The 17,947-nt window shown below is 36.5% G+C and overlaps 1 pseudogene; it reads right to left on the minus strand.

Annotated features, from left to right (window-relative positions):
• Positions 1-5,342: 5,342 nt before the first annotated feature.
• LOC129892127 (uncharacterized) lies at positions 5,343-9,772 on the minus strand (annotated as a pseudogene).
• Positions 9,773-17,947: the final 8,175 nt, after the last annotated feature.

Below are 17,947 nucleotides of genomic sequence, written 5' to 3' on the forward strand. Positions count from 1 at the left end.
CATTTTCACTCCAAATCACTCACAAAATTCAACATTTTCCCAAGTTGTAGTCATGTCCAAACACAACGATAATTTCAATTATTACTTTTCAAAATGTTTTTTCAAATATTACATTTATTTTTTAAAATTTCACACTTTTTGTCCAAAATGTCCACTAAAATAATCTGAGCCCTTCAAGTATCTAAGTACTAAAGAAAACTCCTTCTAGGAGATAAATTAAAGCTTCTGTAATGGATTTGGCCATACCTAATAGCTTTGTCCCAAACCCTATATTTTCTATAACTTCATCACCAACTCAACTAATATCTAAGTCATGTCAAAGAGGAGAATAGAATATTCAAGAGTAGTGAAGAAAAGAAGGAAGATCTCTACAATGAGTCTTTTAGAAAAAAAATCTAATTTTTTTCTAGAAAGGGCATGTAACACCTCTCAAAATTTTCCCCTAAAAAAATTCAAACCCTTTTTATATACGGGTAGGGTCGAACTCGAGTATTGAGGAGCTTATGCATGAGTTAAGATGAGTCCCTGAGTAATTGAAAAGTTTTGGAGGTGATGTGGGGTCACGGGGGACCCCTAGGACCAAGCTAAGACCAAGAAGGTTCGTCGTGGCTAAGTTTTAGGACGAGTTTGTATGAGGAGTCGACTTTTAACGACCCTATCTTTTGAGAGATGGAATTATAGGTGGCCCACGACCTATGAAATTAAAGGTCGTCGAGTCTTCTTTCCAACGCCACCAAGAATATAAATTTTAGAGTTCGAAGTCGAAAGATATGACGATCCTAAGATGAACGAGCACAACAGAGATTTTCAGGCCTGGGGTTCAACTACTGGAAATCTGGGCTTGGCGCCGTAGTGGCGCAATGCTCCACTATCGCGCCAGGAACATGCCTCAGAAGTTTGGCCCCTGGCGCGATGCGCCGCTAAAAGTTGTGCAGGGTTTTTCAGACCAAATTTCCAGAACCCAGAAAATATGGCCTTGGCACTATAAGGGCGCGACGCGCCACAATCGCGCCAGAAACATGCCTTAGTAGTTTGGTCTCTGGCGTGGTGCGCCACTGCGAGGTGTACAGGTTTTAGGCGTAATTGGCCTGGCGCTGCAATGGCGCGACGCGCCACTATCGCGCCAGGTGCATTTTTAGCCTATTTCTAGAACTTTTGAGGAGGGGCAATTTGGGAACTTACCCAAATTATATATGTATTTTCTTTGGTCTTTTGGGAACATATTTTCTCAGCCTTACTCTCTCTCTAAAAAGCCCTAGGAGCTTCTCTCTCTCTCTCTCTCTTCTTCTTCTTCCCCATTTCTAATAAGAAGGGTTCCAAGAGCTTCAAGATTTGAGTTCTCCATTGAAGACCCAACATCAAGGTTTTGTTCAAGTCTTCACTAAGGTAAGTAAGGCTATCCAAAACATGGGTTGAGTCCACCCATGTGCCCTACTCTTGCTTTGAGGTTAGATGTTCATGAAAATAGAGTTTCTTGGTATGGTTTATGTTTGTATGAACTTTGTCTTCTATTTATTTGATGCTATATGTGTTGATGTTGTTGAGCTAAGAAGTCCCTAAAATCCTTCATGTTAGTATGAGTTGATGGAGATGACTTGTTGTTACATCTTGTTGATCTCTTTAGCCATGTGATTATGTTGCTTAAGTCAATTTCCTTAAATGTGCTATTCAACTTGAATTGTTGAGCTGAAGTCATAGAGTTGTGCTAAATCTTGAGGAGATGTCATAAATGTTTATCTAAATGAGGCTTGATTGAGTTGATTTGAGGATGTAATTGACGAGTGGACAAGGTCCTAAATGAGACTTGCCATTATGACTTAATTGAGTTGAAATGAGAACCGAGTTGATGAGGTGGAAATATACCACATGAAACTAGCCGTGAGGGCTTGTTTGAGATGATTGGAGGAGTTTTATGAGCATGGAGTCATGGGAAGAGTATCGAGCACCGAGGCGGGTGAGAGTACAGTCCATACTCGAACCCCAGAAACTACGCTGCCAACATAGGTAGGGATGGAACCGTTAAAGTCGGATGCTTCCCTTGGGATCGAACCGTTAAAGTCGGATATTTCCTATTTTTATTGTCCTAAAATGATAGGACTTGACTAATTGATGGTATCCATGATTAGGGAGGCGTTCATGTCCTGACAAGGTATGGACGGACGTGGCAACAACGTCTGATTGTTGTACTATCACCGGCTCATAGGTGATGGTTGTCGATTAAGAGAAACTCCCATTTAGGTCTTGATAGTGCTCTGAGTCAGTTGAGTTGAGTGGTTTATGAGTTAGTCCCATCTAAACTATTCTTGTTAAACTTAGGACATTTGAGTGAGTTGTCCTATGTTTATATATATGTATGAGTTGAGGTGCTGAGTTGATGTTGATGTCTTCTTGATGTTTGTTTCATCCGTCCATTTTACATACTCGTACATTCCATGTACTGACGCCATTTGGCCTGCATCATTTCATGATGTAGAGACAGGTACCAGGGGTCATCAACCGGCGCTCCGTTGAAGATCCAGATATATTCCTAGCTAGTTGGTGAGTCCTCCTAGTTTTCCGGAGGATATTGAGCTTTGTTGTACAATTTTGTTGTCGTTTCCTCTTATTTTGGATTATTGGTAGCCATGGGCTTGTCATTGACACCTTCTAGACTTTGATAGAGGCTTCATAGACTAGAGTATGGTAAGGTTGGACTGTTATTTTGAGGAGTCCTATTTTACTTGTTTTGTTGAGTTGAATATGTTTGGCCTTCGGCCCTGCAATGTGAATATTATGCTATGATTGACCCTTCCTTTGGGTGAGTGTGATTGAATGATGAGGTGACTGAATCAGGTGGTTCGCTTGAAGGTTAGAAATGGCTTTCAAGTGCCGGTCACGTCTAGGGTATCCTTCCGGGGCGTGACAGGGCAGTTCTAGAATTCAGTAGTTGGAGAAACATTCTAGAATAAAGTAGTAAATATCCTTAATTAGATTCTCTTATCACCACCTATAAATAGAGATGGTTTTATTTGTGATGTGTGTGTAAAGTATCTGTGGTTAAGACAAGAGTGAGTGCTTAAGTAAAGAGTGTTACTGAAGCAAGCAAGCAAGTAAGAAGTGATTGCTCAATTAAAGAGTATTGCTGAAGCTATTAATAGTGAGTGATCAAGTGAGTAATAAGAGAGAGCAACAAAAATAGTTTTAAGATTACGAGTGCAAGAAAAGTTGTGTGTAAAAATTGTAAGACCGAAGCGGGTTCTTAATTTGCAATAGTAAAATTAAAATTGTGAGCAACCGATTGGGCCCACCAAAAATATCCAACAAGTTGTATCAGAGCCTTGGTGAATATATGAAGATGTAGTAACTCAAAAGGAGATCCTACAAGCTATAGTTGGAGGCTACAAGTCATTAGGCACTTATAAATGACATACTTTGTAAGCAATCTCAATAGAGTTGAGAAGCTCAATGCAAGTAACTATGAATTATGGAGCATGAGAATACAATACTAATTTATCTGTCATGAATTATGGGCTATTGTTGGTGGATCAGACACTACATTATCAACTGATGCCAAAACAACAAAAAGGTGAAAGGTGAAGGTTGGAAAGACCATGTATGCTCTCACTATAACAATCAAAGATGATTTATTATTAAGAATAACAAGAGCCCCAAAGAAGCTTAGGACACACTAGCGATTGTTTTTACAAAGAAGAATGATGTAGAAGAAGCTAGGGATTTTGAGAACATGAATTCAATTAAAATTCTAACTTATGTTTTTTTGCTTATTTAATTTACAATAACACTCCAAAAGTGCTTAAAAAATATGTTGGCTTAGAAGCATTTAAATAAGCCAATCCAAAAAAGTTCTTACTATCTTAGTAGTCTCAATGGTGTATCTAACCTTCTGAATCATCTTTTCACTATTGTCCGTTTTAATAGTGTTTACAAAGAGATCAAGGTAAAAGTTTGCATTTAGCTATTCAAAAAATAAATCAAGGTGAATGTTTCCTTCTACATCTATGCCATCCTTTTTTTTGAGAAAAGTCTAGAATGTGTATCTTTGTTTTTCCTCATAAAATCAATTTTACTTCTTTAAAACAAAAAGGAAAAGGCGATTATAGTTCTTGACCTTTTATATAATCAGCTCTTGCTATAATTGATAGGCAAGATAAAAAATGAAAGATGTATGGTGTTGATACTATAATCATTTCTTTTTTCTTAATAGCATTTATAAATCTTTTCTATGGGTTTCATATAAAAGTTGGTGGCATCCTTTTTCTACCGTGAAGAGGTGCAATGTCACATCTTTTCAACTTTTATACTGAATGATAAAGGTGTTAAATGCAAAGAAATAATCTTGGAGGTGTATCCATTCCTTGGGAATGAGAAGGTCAATTGGCCATTAAGTTGTGTGGTGGGGGTGAGGGAGCTGAGCATCTATCAAAAAAAGTCTCTTTATCTTTATGAGGTACAATTAAGCGTGGTATCAAATTATATTTGGTATGTTATTGCAGTGGGTATCATTCAATGAATAATGAAGTCATCCATCTCAAAAAGGTAATAATAATAATAAGATCAGAAAATGTCTGATTGTGATCTTATTGCTACCTGGCTATGATCTGTTGCACTTCCAAATAGAGTCAAATATTTAATACACCTAGTTAATCAATATGAGTCTAGTTTTTCTTCTTACACTATTTTAGAATTTCACTAAACCTTTTCTATTTTATTTTGTTTTATGTCTCGTTCTAGCAAGGTTATATTGTGTTGAATGTTCAGCATGTAGTTTGGATTTTCATTTTATCTTTAATGTTCATGCATTTTTCAACTGTGTTTAGAAGTGGACACCATTTTGTTGTCTTTAGGTGCCAGAAGCTTGGGAGCCATATGATTTTCGCAGTTCCTTGGTTCTTTGATATTGCACTTGGATAAATAAGTTGAACTCGAGCTTATTAACAACTTTATGTCTTTGTTTCCCTTAGCTTTAACCCATTTTCATCTACCCAATCTGTTGAAGTCCTCACATTCGTACTTTGAATTGAATTGAGAGAAAATAACACCTTGGGGCATTACTCCATGACCAACATCAATCGTCCAAAATTTCAGACAAAAAATTAGCCAAAATAAAGGCCTACTATTTAAACCTTTATCCACTATTGAGTAACAAAGCCAATTTATGACAATACCGAGGTTAGAGGTATGATTTCAAGTAAGAAATGAAAATAATTAGAGAGTCCAATTTTACATCCATTGGCTATTGAGTCAATCTTATGCAAATTTTCTATGCATCAACCTCTAAGCAATAATTCTCCTTTATTCCTTGTTTTCGATTCCTATCTTAGCTTTTTAGTTTTGGGGGATTGTTATTTCTTACCAGGGAACTAAACCTTAAGATGACCACTTTCGTAGACATCAAATCTAGGAACAACACCTTCCCACTACTTTTTAGACCCCCAAGCATCAATTGCACCTCTTACTTCAAAAGAATAGTTAGAATAATCCTCTAAAGGTGGGGGCCGAATTGTGAGGCATTCGGTGCATCTCATTCCCAATTTATTAGAGCCTGCAAATCTGTAGGAACGATCCATTCCTCTAAATCAAGAAAAGGTGATGAGGAAATAGGGTGAAGGGAGAACAAACAAGTCAATATATGTAAGTATATAATAAGTTATAGTATCTAACTTAAGTTATCGTCATAGTGGTTAAGGTATGTTGAACTTTTTAGGACCATCACAAACCTGGATGTCATCTTATTGAACTGTCAGACGTTGTTGTGATACCTGTAAGACCTTACACCTGAATCAACAACCTTTCATGGCACTGTCGTGGCAAATAACCTTTAAGTTGTCATCAACTTCAAAAGACATCTTAGATTGAGGCTCAACAAGTTGAATTCCAACTGATCCTATGCTTGGAAATGTTATTTTTAACTTCGGATTGGTGATTTGACTTTTGATACTTGTTTTCTAGAATTGACTTTTTGATAACAGAATTACCACTCTCACCAAGGCTTCTACTCCCCCTAGGTCCTTACGTCGAAGGATCTTCTTAGGTTATACTTTTTTAGACCTCATCAAATATGTGACCAACCATTAAAGCACTTCTTCTTTTTTCACTTCTCGGAGTATAAACAGAATAAGGGAAGTCAAATTTATGATAATGTAAAGTAGATTAAAGTAAAAATTAAAATAATTTATAGCATTCTTTCTACATAGATCCAAATTTATACAGGTAAAAACAAGGATGTTCAAGGCCTACAATTCCATAGGCGGCTATGGGGTAGATCAGGTATAAGCTCTAATCATAATCTTTATGAACACATAAGCTTGAAAATTTTCATGTGCATATAACTAGGGGTGACAAAAGGTTGGATTGGATCAGATTTGGATGTATTAAATACATATTAAGCAAAATAGATTGGATTACAATCCATCCATATAAAATATGGATAAATATGAATTTGGTCAAATATGGTTTGAGTAAAATGGTTTTAACCCACTTTAATCTCCTAAAGCCAAAAAAATATTAAATAAAAGAAAAATTGTTAATGGTCTAACCCCTACAACCCCCAACCCACCCCTAAATTATTATTTTTTAAACAATTAATTTTCAGACAAAAATAAAATTTAATTCTTCTTCTACCTCACCCGCACCCCACATCCCACATCTACCCACCCATCAACAAAAGTTTTTGCCCACCCCTATTTCCATCACCCCTATTTTTTTTTAAAAATAAATAAATTTTTTTTTTGCCAACTCCAACCCCCCTCCCGTGCACCCCCTACTCGGACCACCTACCCTCACCCCCACCATAATCATTTTTTTTTAAATTGAAGTAATTTCTAAAAAAATATATTTGACCCTCTCTCTCCCCTACCCCCACGTCAACCCCAAACATTTTGCCTCCCCCCGGCCCATCACCCTACCCTAAACCCCCATCCCCACCCACCCCCCAATTTCTTAAAAAAAATTCAATTTTTGGCCCCTTCCCACCCACCCCACCTGGACCCCCTCCCCACACTCCCACCCGCCAGCCTTCTCCCCCCTCCCCTCAATTGTTTTTTTTAAAAATTTGCCCACCCCCCATCCTCCACCCTACCCCCATCACCCACCCTACCCGCACTCCGCCCCAATTTTCTTTTTTTTAATGCAATTAGAAATTTTGGGGTGATCTAAGGGTATATGTAATTTTTTTGGGTATAATTTTACATTAAATACAGATAATGCATAAGCATCCTCAACTAACCGAAATTTCAAAAACACATTTTAACTTTATTAGGATTCTGTTACCCTTCTGAACCATTTTAAAAGGAAATAAATACACTCTAAAACTTGATGTGGCATAGAGAGTATGCACACTCTCTTGAAGACAATTGATGGATGAAAAACTTGGACACATCAATTTTTAATTGATAATTTTACAATTAGTTAGTACACATAATTATTGATATTAAGCTTACATATACATGTAACTATTATCATTTCTTTCTACGTAAAATATTTATTTTAATTTCTTCCTCACATTAAACTTTTTTCTTTCATTAATTTCTTATCTTTTCACTTTTAATAATTTTAAAAAATTATGTGGATTCTTTAAAAAAATTTATAAGTGTCCTTTAATTTTAGCGTTTTAATTTTTTTATGTTTTATTTGATTTTTTTTACTTATTTTGATATTCATTCGAAATTAACTTATTTAAAATACAAAACATTTGGAATTACATTTGAAATCAGATCTACAACATGGGATATTTGACGAATCTCCTTTCTACAAACCATTCTATAATATAAGACAAACTCTTTACGCATGCTTGAGCGCATCCCCTTTCTATTAGTAAGGTTGTCAAATTTTCTTTAGTTCCTTTATGACTATAATCTAAATAATAGGGGTACGGGGTACTAACGAGCAAGAAAAGGAGTGCGCTAAGGCGCAACAACTTTCGCACAACTGCTATGCCCTTGCTTCTTGCCTTATCTTTTACTAAGAAACTAATCTAAATAGAAGCCCTTCTTTCTCAAAGTCAACTTTCTCCCTTCTTGCTTTAGTGAAATAAGGGGCACTAAAAAGAAAGACAAAGAAAATAAAAAGAGTAAATAAAATCAATAGAAAAATAAAAGAGAAAAGATAATGAAGGTAAAAAATATTAAAAAAAGTTTAAATACAAGAACTTTTTTTACATGTATTAACTTAATTTAAATAAAAGATAAACAAAATAAAAAGATTTGAAAGGAATTAAAAACTTTAAATAAAGTTTAAAAAAATAATTTTTATTTTTTTTTTTAAAAAAATTAAAAATATTATTTATAGACGTGGTGGCGCGTATGTACAAACACAATCTACTTACTAGGTTGAATGTGCCATGTCAGCATAAAAGATGCACGAAAATGCAAAAAAAATGAGTTTGGGGGGTAAAAGGACCCTAGTTAAGTTATGGTATGTCGTTACTATTTCGGTCATAGTTCAGAGAGTATTTATGCATTATCCCATGTTTTTATAAATTTTGGATAAGATTTATAAGCTTTGGGAGGAAAAGTGTAATATTCCCATCTCCAATGGAATATGTCTTTGATAAAGATTGAGATAAAATTTACCAAATGACAACATGCTATTGAGTTTGCTTTTATTTTTTTAAAAAATAACCAAGAATATAATACTATCTAAATATTAAATATAAGCAAATTCAAAGAACATATCTGTTGTAATTTTTCTTTTCCTCGCAAATAAAAAACAAAAGTATTATCTAAACAAACATGACTCTTTTTTGTGATTTCAATTTTCTCAACTAAACTCTAACAAAGAATGAAATAAAATAAAAAATAATGATTAAATTTAAATGTAAATATTGAAAGATAAAAATGGATTCAAACTCGGGAAGGGTCAAAAATCACGTGTCTATATTAATGACATAAAATGAAAAGGAGTTTCATAGTGATAAAAATATGATTCATCACTTAAGATCTATGGAAGCATAATATTTTAGTGAGATTAAATCTTTCTACGGTGAATTATATTCATCCATTCCCTGTGGGATGGATCCCAACTCCTTGTTGGATTTTTATAATCGATCGTTTATGCGTCTAATTTGCAGGCGTAGTGGAACAATATAAGAAAATGGCATCATTGTCGGATAATGATGCATACAAATTCCCATATTAAAATATTTTATTGCACTAATCTTTTGTCGTTGTTAACTATTACCTTGTTTATTATTTTGTTAATTATATAGGTGAAAAGATGAGCACCAAAGGGAATGATACCACCAATTATGATGGGTGATAGGATGGTTAAGGACAATTCAAAGACAAGGGTCATGGTAGTTCCATTCGTTTGCCAAAAATTGTGGGACACAAGGTCTTTCACGTCACTAGCACTATGTTGCATTTGCTTCAGATGAATGGGCTCTATGGAGGACAAGATCTTGAGGATCCACATAATTGTCTCAAAAAACTCATTGATGTGTGTGGTCCTTTCAGTTTTTCCAACATAACCCAAGAGTCATTTCATTTGAGGCTATTTCCTCTCTCCCTTATGGGAGAAGCTACCGCTTGGTTGGGTGAATTATCGGAGGAATCTATTACATCGTGTGGTGAATTGACTATTGCATTACATGACAGATTCTTCCCACCTTGTTGTATTTTGGAACTTCAGAATGCGATTATAAGACTCCGAAAGTTGAGAGTTCCTAAAATGAGGTTTAATAGATGATTTCTCAGAAAAATTCACCATTTGGCACCAGGTGGTCTTCATGAGACCCACTACGGGCCGTGAACCATGAGCTGTGAAGGGCCACCATGGTCTATGCCTTACCAAATGGGTTCTTGAGGTGATGACTACGATATGCCACCACGAACCATGGTGTGGTCCATGGACCATTATGGTCTCCATGGTAACCACCTCCTGCAGGCTCCTGTTGGGACCATCTCCAACTCTCCAAGTTCACAGACTGTAATGTCCTCCATGGGCCGTGAAGGTCTCTGTGGAGGAACTCCTGAAACCTTCTCTACAATCCGTAAAACTTCAAGTCCAAGTCTGCCATCATGGAAGATCACCAAGAACCATAGTGCCCATAACGGGCCGTGGTGTGTCTTGCGGTGGGCACCTTTTCAAAGTCCCATTTTAGAAAATCTTAAGTCTCTCACCACAGAAGGGACCATGGATTGTATTGTCTATAACGGTCCGTGGTAGTGGTCCGTCCTGGGTTTCGGATTCAGTTTAAGTTGGAGTTATTTTGGTCATTTCCCCATATTTTATTAATGAACGTGGATGGTTTTTAAGGCTAGATTCTTACTTATTAACTAATCTAAATTCCCCTAACCCTCTCATTCTCACCATAATTCCCAAAACGATAAATATTCTTTCCCAAGTTTTCTCTCAACAGTCTTCTTCTCCCTCAAGCAATTCAAAAGATTTCTTGAGGTCAACTTCGATTTTCTTCAATTGAGGGCTCAAAAAGGTCTAGGTATGTAGGACTTCATCCATGGATACCTTTTACCCATGAAATTCCAAATATTTCTTCTCAAATTCTCTTATGATTTCTTCACATAAAAGCACTAATTTCATGCTTTATTTTGGGTCTTCTCAATTATGATATACTTCAATACTATTAGCCTAATTATGCATAATTCACACCATATTGAATGATTTCAAGTTGAATTTCAATGATCCATTCCATGTATATTGCATGGTCTTATATTTCGGCTAAAGGTCCTTTTCCACACATTTTCAGTTGATTTATGAGTTCTTATGATAGTTACAAAGTTTTGATGCATTGACCAGTGAGATAAATATTTTAATATTTTTATGACTTAATTCATGTTTTAAAGATATTGGTCTTGCATCCCGTGATTCATATCGGCTATGTCCTATGTTTATTATTTATGCACCGCATTCCATGTACTAACACCTACTTTTTGCCTATATTGTATGATAATGTTGGGTCAGACGAATATGCTCATCCTCTTCCCGCTCATGTCTAGAGTTCATTACTTTTGCTTTTTGGTGAGTTGTCATGTTTCGAGGATGGGACATTTACTTGCTTATAAATCTATGATTTTCTTTTATCTTTCATATTGGGTGAGCTAGGAGATTGTCTCATGCCACCATCTAGTAGTAGAGGCATATTAGATAGTAAAGAGTCTATGTTGTCATTTTCTAATTTTGAGACATGTTCTATTTGAGATTTGGCTTTCGTATCTTGATTTAGTTTAATTGATTCATTTACCTTATATATGCTCATAAATATTATGCTAAGAGGCTTGGTTGGGGTCCTTCAGGATTTTAATCACCGTATTATGGTTGAGCCCTATATCTGGTCATGATAAACTTGATATCAGAGCACAAGGTTCTAGTGTTCTGGGGAGTCTAACATGCCACGTCAAGTATAGTCTTGTTTATTGGTGTGAAGCACGCCACATTTATGAATAGGAGGCTATAAGTCATCTTAGGAAACACCTCATTTCTTTCATGATCTCATGGTACTATAGAGTTGAACTCTACGGTTTCCTCCTCTAATGCTTTCTTTTTACAATTGCAGAATCATGCCTCTATGAAGATGCCCCATCCGAATGAATGTTGAGGGAGAGGAGCAACAATCTCTGAATGAACTTTTGAATAATCAAGTGACTAATGTGGAGTTTGAAGCCGCTTCTCAAATGCTAGCCCAAGCCGTGACTACTCAAGTGAATCAAGGGGTAGATGCTTCTCCAAATGTGGCTACACTGACTTCTAAAGTTAGAGATTTTGCAAAGATAAACCCTCCTGAATTTCATGGTTCAAAGGTAGATCCAGATCCTCAAGAGTTCATTGATGAGGTGTATAAGATTGTGGATATTATGGATTGTCCTTGGATAAAAAGGTGGAATTGACGGCTTACCAACTCAAGCATGTCGCTCAAGTTTGGTACAACCAATGGAAAACTGAAAGAGTTGAAGAGGGTCCCATAGGTTGGGAAAATTTCAAAGTTACATTTCTTGATCACTTCTTCCCGCTTTAGTTGAGGGAGGCAAAGGTGTTGGAGTTTATAAACCTCAAGTAAGGAAACATGAGTGTGAGGCAGTATGCCCTCAAGTTCACAACGTTGTCCAAATATGCTCCATCCTTGGTATCCAAATCTTGTGCTCGAATGAGTAAGTTTATTTCGTCAGTGTCGGACTTGGTTATGAAAGAATGTCAAACCACTATGCTTATCAAGTATATGGATATTTTTAGGCTTATGACTTATGCCAAGCAAATTAAAGGGTAGAAACTCAATAAGTGGAATGTAAGGGAGTCCAAAAGGGCTCAGATTGATGGTGGGTTTTTTCATAACAAACTCGATGGTGGAAATTTTCATTTCTGATAGGGTCTAAATTTTCAAGGCCAAGTTTGTTCAAACACTCTATCTCCGAGATTTGAGAAGGACATGGTGCCAAATCCTAAGGCACAAGGAGGAGCTCTAGGTGGTTAAGTCATCCCTCCATATAAGAAGTGTAGGTGAAGACATAGGGGAGAGTGCTTAGTGGGATTGGATATTTGTTTCAAGTGTGGAAAGTCGAGTCATCATTCAAAGGAGTGTTGGAGTGGGACAAGACCCCAAGTTCAGACTGAGGCTACCAGTCGTCCGGATCAGTGTGCTACTACTTTGGATAGCGGTCAGTGCGAAAATAGATTTTATACCCTTCAGACTAGTCAGGAGTTAGAAGATTCCCCTGATGTGGTGGCTGGGATGTTGAAAGTCTTTGACTTTGATGTTTATATATTGTTAGATTCGGGTGCTACTCTATCATTTGTTACTCCTTATATTTCTATGTGACTAATTGTTAGCCCTAAGATCTTTCTAGAGCCTTTTTTGGTTTATACTCCTATCGGTGATTCAGTTGTGGCTAAAACAGATTTTAGAAATTGCCCAATTTATATTTTTCATAAATCACCTTAGTTGATCTTGTAGAGGTTGATATGACCGAATTTAATATTATTCTTGGTATGGATTTTCTCCATGCATGTTATGCCTCTATATGTTGTAGGAACCCATGTAGTCAAGTGTTAGTTTCCTAATGAGCCAGTCCTAGTATGAAATGGTAATAATTTCGTATTTAAGAGTCAATTCATCTCATGCCTTAAAGCTCAAAAAACTATTTCCAAAGGTTGCATTTATCATCTAGTCTGATTTAGAGATACTAATTTGGAAACTCCTACTCTTGAGTGAGTTTTAGTTATTAATGAGTTTTCAAAAGTTTTTTTCGATAATCTCCTAGGAATTCCTCTAGAATGGAAATAGACTTTGGTATCGATCTCCTCCCCAATACTCAGCCTATCTCTATTCCTTCTTATCAAATAGCTCTGGCAGAATTGAAAGAGTTTTAGGAGAAGTTAAAGGATTTTCTAGATAAAGGTTTCATTAGATCGAGTATCTCTCCATAGGGTACTCCGGTTCTCTTTATCAAAAAGAAGAATGGTTCTCTTTGTATGTGTATTGATTATCAGCAATTGAACAAGGTCACAATTATGAATACGTATCCCATTCTGAGGATTGATGACTTGTTCGATCAATTTTAAGAAGCATGCTACTTTTCAAAGATTGATCTTTGATCATGTTATCATCAACTCCGAGTAAGAGAATGTGACATTCCAAATATGGCTTTTAGAATTTGGTATGGTCACTTTGAATTTTTGGTTATGTCTTTTGAACTAACGAATGCCCTTCCACCTTTTATGGATTTGATGAACAGGGTATTCAAGCAATACTTGGATATGTTTGTGATTGTCTTCATTGATGATATTTTAATTTATTCTCAAAGTAAGGAAGAGCAAGCCGACCATTTGAGGATTGTGTTGCAAATTCTCAAGGACCATCAGTTGTATGCACAATTTAGTAAATGTGAATTTTGGTTAAGGTTAGTTTCTTTCCTTATCCACATTGTCTTCGATGAAGGAATTATGGTTGATCCAAAGAAGATCGAAGCAATTAAGAACTGGCCTAAACCATTGGTTTCTTGGGCTTAGTCGGTTATTATAGACGGTTTGTGGAAGATTTCTCTTCCATTGCACCGCCCTTAGCTACTTTAACTTAAAAGAAGGTGAAGTTCCAATGGTTTGAGGCTTTTGAGAAAAGCTTCCAAGAGTTGAAGGATAGGCTTACCTCCGCTCTAGTTTCGACATTACCAGAAGGTTCTGAAGGGTTCGTTGTGTATTGTGATGCTTTAAGAGTTGGTTTAGGTTGTGTTCTAATGTAAAATGGTAAAGTGATAGCTTATGCTTCAAGGAAACTCAAGGCACATGAGAAGAATTACCCAACTCACGATTTGGAGTTGACGACAGTGGTATTTGCTTTGAAATTGTGGAGACACTATCTCTATGGTGTCCATGTGGATGTTTTCAACGATCACAAGAGTTTGCAATATATATTCAGTCAAAAAGACTTGAACCTTCCACAAAGAAGATGACTTAAATTGTTGAATGATTCTGATCTGAGTGTGCTATACCATCCGCGTAAGGCAAATATGGTTGCCAACACTCTTAGTATATTGTCCTTGAATAGTGTTGCCCATATTGAGGATTAGAAGAAAGAACTAGTGTGGGATGTGCATAGATTAGCCCATTTGGGAGTTCAATTAGTTGATTCCGAGGATGGTATGTAATTATGCAAAATGGTTCTAAATCATCTTTGGTGGCTGATGTTAAGGCAAAACAAGATAGTGATCCTTCGTTGGTAGAATTGAATAAGATGGTTGCCAAAAAAGCCATTAAGGTTTTCTCCCAAGAGGGAGATAGTGTTTTGAGATATCAAGGCCGATTATGTTTTCTCGATGTGGGTCGAATGAGGAAAATGATATTGTTCTAGGCTCATAGTTTACGGTATTGTATTCATCTGGGTTCCACGAAGATATATCATGATTTGAGGGAAATATATTGGTAGAATAGAATGTAAAAAGATATTGCAGAATTTGTGGCTAAGTGACCTAACTATCAACAAGTGAAGGTTGAGCATCAAAAGCTGGGAGTTTTGGCTCAACACATTGAGATTCCTACTTGAAAGTGGGAATCCTAGAATATGGACTTCATTATTGGCTTACCTCATACTCGTAGGGAACCTGAATCTATTTGGGTGATTGTTGACCGAATGACTAAGTCCTCTCATTTTCTTCCTGTTAAGACTTCATGTTCAGTCAAAGACTATGTGACGACAGAAATATTAACCGACAAAAAATGTGCCGACTTAGTCATTCGGTCCACTACAACCCAAATAGAATTAAGTTGCCTTCTATTACGAGGCAAACCCATCACAAAGTCCATATTCACATCTTCCCATTTCTAAGTAGAATCTCAATTCCTTGAGCTAAATCTCCCAATTTTTAATTCTCAACTTTCACTTGTTGACTATTAGGACACATAGCCACGAATTCCTCTATGTCCTTCTTTATGCCATTTTACCAATACATCTCCCTCAAAAAAATACATCTTACTAGATCCCGGATGAATCAAATACTAAGAACTATGGGCTTCATCTAATATCTATTTCCTTAGACCATCCACATTAGGCACAAACGAACGACCTTGGTAACGAAGTACCTCATCTCCCCCTTGGGAGAAAGTCCCAATGAATATTTTGGCAACCAACTTCTTTAATTCAACCAAGATCGGATCATAGTCATGTTTGGCCTTAACATCCACTACAAGAGAATATTCCAAGACATTATGTACAAGAACAACCCTATCCTTAGAATCAACCAAATGAACACCTACGGGCCAAACTATGCATCTCTTTAACCAACTCTTTCCTACCTTCCTCTACATAGGCAACACTATTCATGGACGACCGACTAAGAGCATCAGTTACAATATTTGCTTTATCCGAATGATACAATACACTTATATCATAGTCCTTTAGAAGTACAAGCCACCTCCTTTGCCTAAGGTTTAAGTCCTTTTGTCTAAACACATATTGCAAGATTTTGTGGTTAGTAAACATATCAACATGTACCCCATAAAGATAATGACACCAAATTTTCAATGCTAATACAATCACCGTAAGTTCAAGATCATGGGTTGGATATCATTCACTTTGAGTTGCCTAGAGGCATACGCTTACCATGTTGTATCAAGACATAACCCATCTGAACCTTCGAGCCATGTCAATATAGGATCTGACGTAAGACAATCCTTCAATATTTGGAAACTCTTCTCACATACATCCGACAATTGGAATTTCACTTTCTTTTGGGTTAACTTGGTTAGAGGCGAAGCAATTGATGAGAACCCTTCAACAAACTTTCTATAGTATCCGGCTATGCCCAAAACACTTCTAATGTCCGAAGAAGACAATGGTCTAGGATAATTCTTCACCGCCTTTATTTTCTTTGGATCAACCTTAATCCCATCGCCGAACACTACATGGCCAGGAAATGCAACTTCTCTTAGAAAAAAATTAGGACTTACTAAACTTGGCAAATAGTTTCTTGTCCTTTAACAATTGCAACACAATCTTCGAGTGAACCATATGATCTTCCTCATTTTGAGAGTAAATCAAAATATCATCAATGAAAAACATCACAAACATATCTAGGTATGGCTTAAAAATATGATTCATCAAATTCATGATGATGGTGGGAGCATTAGTCAACCCAAATGACATGACTAAAAATTCAAAATGACCATACCTTGTTTGAAATGCCATCTTAGGAATATCACACTCCTTTAGCCTTAATTGGTGATAACCGGAATGGAGATCTTTCTTTTAGAAGTAACTTGCCCCTTGCAATAGGTCAAAAAAATCATCTATCCTCGGAATTGGATACTTGTTATTTATGATGACCTTATTTAATTGTCGGTAGTCTATACACATTCGGAATGAGCCATCCTTCTTCCTAACAAATAATACGGGAGCACCCCATGGTAAAATACTTGGCCTTATGAAACCCTTATCCAACAAATCCTTTAATTGCTCTTTCAGTTCCTTAAGTTCCACCGTAGCCATATGGTAAGAAGGAATAGAAATAGGTTGAGTATCAGGAAAAATATCTATGCCAAAGCCAACTTCCCTTTTGGGAGGAACACCAAGAAATTCATGGGAAAACATATTGGGAAAATCATTTACAATAGGAACCAACTCAAGAGTAGGAGTTTCGGAATCAACATCCCTAAATCTCACTATATGATATCTACACCATTTGAAAATCATTTTTCGGGCCTTAAGACTTGAGATGAATCGAACCTTAACCACTGAATTATTACCCTTCCATTCAAGAATCTGATCATTAGGAAATTGAAACTTAACCCTACTGATTCTACAATCAATGGATGCATAAGATGCATGTAACGAATCCATACCAATAATAATGTAAAAATCAGTCATGTCAAGTTCAATAAGATCACAAGGAATAACTTTATGCAAAACCGATATAGGATAATTTCTATAAACTCTCTTGGCTAACACCGAATCACCAATGGGAGTGTATACTGAGAAAGGCTCTATCAAAATTTTGGGGCACACCTCAAATATCATAGCAAGGTAACGAGTTACAAAAGACAAGTTGCTACCCGAAACAAGCAATGCATAAACATCAAAGTAAAAGACTCATAGCATACCCATAACAACAACGGGAGTCTCATCCACATCTTGCCTAGCATGAAAAATATAAAAGCGATTATTGCATTGACCACCTTTTAGTTGAGTTTGGGCACCTTGTTGTACTTTCCCTCTATTAACAACTTGTCCTTGAGGAGGACCTTCTCTACCTTTGTTAGCAATATTAAGGAACTCAGATTATTTATGGCCCATCATACCGCATCCATAGCAAGCACTCTTCCCTATCAAACACCTTCCTCCATGATTTTTCCCATACTTAGCACACTTGGGAAATGTAGGACTACTAGTATTCACACATCCACCATAAACCTTAGGGTATTATACCATATCCTTATCAAACCTCTTTCCCAAACCTTGGCCTTGGGAGTTTTTGCCTTGTTGAGAGGGGCCACTACCACCATCGTT

This window comes from Solanum dulcamara, chromosome 1 (genome assembly GCF_947179165.1).
Source record: "Solanum dulcamara chromosome 1, daSolDulc1.2, whole genome shotgun sequence".
Lineage (NCBI taxonomy): Eukaryota > Viridiplantae > Streptophyta > Magnoliopsida > Solanales > Solanaceae > Solanum > Solanum dulcamara.